Genomic DNA, 3,599 nt, shown 5'->3' with positions numbered 1-3,599 from the left:
GTAGCATCCAGTAAGAGCTTAATAAATGGAGGCAAGGTAAGAGCAAAAGCAGGGAAGAACAGCGGCCTAGAATCCAAGGACTTCAGATAACCGCACGGCAGCGAGAAAAGGGAGCGTTCCACCCTCAAACATATTTAGTATGAGGACCGAATGCTCTCCGAAATCCTCCTTGTGAAATCATCACACAATCTTCCTTACCACCCAGAATTTCGCTGTCTAAATTTCTGTTGGTTTTGATTTTCATTCTTCAATATTTATTTCTTGAACGTAAATAAGCAATCCACGGCAGGGGCCTGGGAGGCCTTCACACAAACGAAAGCATTCTCACGGCGGAGCTTGCACCCAGCCGCCTCTCCCCACGCTCCTTAAGAGACGCTCCGAGTTACTGCGGGAAGACAGCCTGCACAAACAGAGCGGCCCAAGACAAATAAATGCTGGCCCTGTTTGGGCTCATATTCAAGGCATGAGGCCTTAGAAGAAGAATGAGTCTTCACAGGCTGGGAGGTCTCCTGGATGCATCTGCTGGTAGCTGGCTCCTGAGAGAGAGAGACAGTGAGAGGTGCAGAGAGAAAGAGAGGGAAAGAAGGAGGGGAAGGAGATGAAAAAGGAGGAGGAGGAGGAGGGGGCGGGAGAAGGCGAAGAGGAGGGGAAAGGGAGGGAAGGATGGAAGGAGAATGTGTAAGCAAGGAGTTACAGTCTTTCATAACCGACTCTAGGAAGTGACATCCTATCTACTCCAGTGTAGCCAGTAGAAGAAAGTCACCAGGTCCAGCGCCCCCCTCAAGGGGAGGGAATTCCAGCAGGGCATGAATAGCAGAACTCACTTCAGAAGCAGTCGACCACAGGGACCTGCATGTGCTTCGTGCACACACAGTGTAGGTCCTCATGGAGTGGACCTACTGATGGAGTGGACCTCCACCAAGGGTGGAATAAACAGGCGCCTTGAGGGCAGGGACTTGTATCACTGTGTGCCTGGGAGCTTGTGGAGTATCTACATTTTCAGAGGATTTAAACTGGAGAGAAAGAATAGTTCTGGCCAGTGGGCCCTGGAAATGAGACCTGGGAATGTGAAGTCTCTGTAATTTATGCACTTGGCCCATACTATATTCAGTTCCTATTGCTGCTGTAACAAATTAACACAAATTTAGTGGCTTAAAACAGCACAATGTTATTCTCTTACAGTTCTGGAGACCAGAAATCCTAAGTCAGTTTCAGTTGGCTAAAGTTATTGGAAAGGTTGGCTCCTTCTGAAGTTCTAGAGAAGAATCCATTTCCTTGCCTTTTCCAACTTCTGGGAGGCCACATACTCCATCTTCCAAGCACATCACTCCAACCTCTGCATCTGTTGTCACATCACCTTCTGACTCTGCCTCCTTCATCTTTCTTATAAGGACCCCTGTGTTTACACTGGGTCAACCTGGATAATCCAGTATAATTTCCCATCTCAAGATCCTTCATGTAGGCTGGGCACTGTGCCTCACATCTGTAATCCCAGCACTTTGGGAGGCCAAGGCAGGTGGATCACCTGAGGTCAGGAGTTCGAGACCAGCCTGGCCAACATGGCGAAACCCCATCTCTACTAAAAATACAAAAATTAGCCAGGTGTGGTGGTGGTACCTGTAATCCCAGCTACTCAGGAGGCTGAGGCAGGAGAATTGCTTGAACCCAGGAGATGGAGGTTGCAATGAGCCGAGACTGTGCCACTGCACTTTAGCCTGGGTGACACAGCAAGACTCCGTCTCAACAAACAAACAAACAAACAAGCAAACAAACACACACAAAGATTCTTCATTTAGTAGCATCTGCAAAGTCTTTTGGCCATATAAGGTAAAATCACAAGCTTTGGGGATCAGGATGTGGATATCTTTTGGAGGCTGTTATTCAGCCCACCATGATTATACAAATGTTCACAGCAATTTAGTGGATCTTATTGTCATCGTCCAATGCTATGATTGTTACATTGTCCTCCAGGACCCCCTCCTTCCCAACGTGCAATGCCATGATTGTTAACATTCTCCTCCAAAAACCCCAGGCACAGTCAGATTGTGGGATTGGACTATTCACTACTTAATGAATCGTCTAATCCTACAATGAATAGTCCAATCCTACAGTATGACTATGCTGTTGCTTGCCGGATTGCTCCCAGATCTGTCCTGCCTTTTCCCCGCAAATTGATTTCCAATCCAAGGCTCTCTTGCCAACCAGCTCACAGCTGCGTTTGGCCAGCGTGCTGGTGAGAGATTGGAGGGTAGTGGAAGAAGCCAGGATACACCCTCTGCCCCAAGTCAGGCAGTGTCTCTTAGTGGCTATGCTCTCCTTTATGGTTCCAACTCTTGCCAGACAGACTCCTTCCATGGACCCAGATCTTACTGGGCAGCATCCACAGAACATCCAGCTCCCCCAGGGGAGCCCCAGCTTTTAAGGCTCTGGCCCTATGGGTGGTAACAGCTCCCTGTTGGTGATAAGCCCAAGGTGGGGTGGCTTCACCATCCCCTCATTAACTTTTCAGCTTTCCCAGCACCTTTGTAACTAATTCCTCTTATGAAATTATTTCAGTTAGTCTTGAGCTCTATAGGCTCTGACTGAACCCCAATTGATATACTGGCTTTCAGGGGTTTTTATAACATTACACCAAACTATTTGTTCAACTTTATCTCCCAGATTCCTTTATTCTAGCTAACCCAAACCACATTATTATTGTTATTATTATTGTTTTTAGATATACTTTTCTGCTTCAGGAAAGGTATGCTCAAGCCACTCCACCCATGTGAAATGCCCCTCCTCCATTCTTGGCTTTGCTTGTCAAAATATTTTGAGTTTTTGGAGGATCCCTTCAAAATCATCCTCTTCCTACAATGCCCTCTTGATTACCACGTCTGGAATTATTTCCTTTTGCAGACGCAGTGCTTTATAGTAATGAGCTGTTGGAATGTATGTAAAGCCTCATCACACAACTGCCTTGCATTGGAGAGATTTGTTTAGGTCATAAGTTCCCACAGTTTGAGTCTGTGCAGTATACTCTATGGGTGCTCAATACATAGACCGTTTAATCAAATAAATGTTGGAATTCCAATCATGAGCATGACTCTTAACTACCATTCTCTGTTAGATAAAAGAAGGTAATCAGTTTTCATTTTATCCTTACTAATTATGTTTACTAGAGGCTAGAAAAACAAATCTAATGTTTTAAAATTACAAAACTGCTCTCCATTCTTTCCATTCTGGTTAATTGAAATTGAGTATCAATTTCCCAACCAAAAAATTCATACCTGTGTTTCACAGTACATACATAGCTTAAAAGCTCAATCAAATGTAAGATATCTCTGTCATTATTGTCACTAGTGGAGGGGTTGGCATCAACTATTTTCTTTGTCCATCAGCAGTTACTCCAGTAAATTTGCAGGCTGACAAAGTCATGTGCTCATCACCTTGTTTGATAAGCTGCAGAGTTGACCAAATAAGCATGTGTTTGATGAATTTTTTCCATTTATGTGAATGGGGGAAATGACTCATAGCGAAGAAACCTGACCTCATCACAGACGTAAGACTGTCTAGACTGACTAGGCTACCTAAGCCAGCCCAGGATAGTGCAGACTGAA

The sequence above is a fragment of the Symphalangus syndactylus genome, chromosome 15, assembly GCF_028878055.3.
Source record: "Symphalangus syndactylus isolate Jambi chromosome 15, NHGRI_mSymSyn1-v2.1_pri, whole genome shotgun sequence".
NCBI classification, from domain to species: Eukaryota; Metazoa; Chordata; class Mammalia; order Primates; family Hylobatidae; genus Symphalangus; species Symphalangus syndactylus.
The sequence above is the reverse complement of the archived record's forward strand: the minus strand, read 5'-3'. Positions refer to the sequence as shown.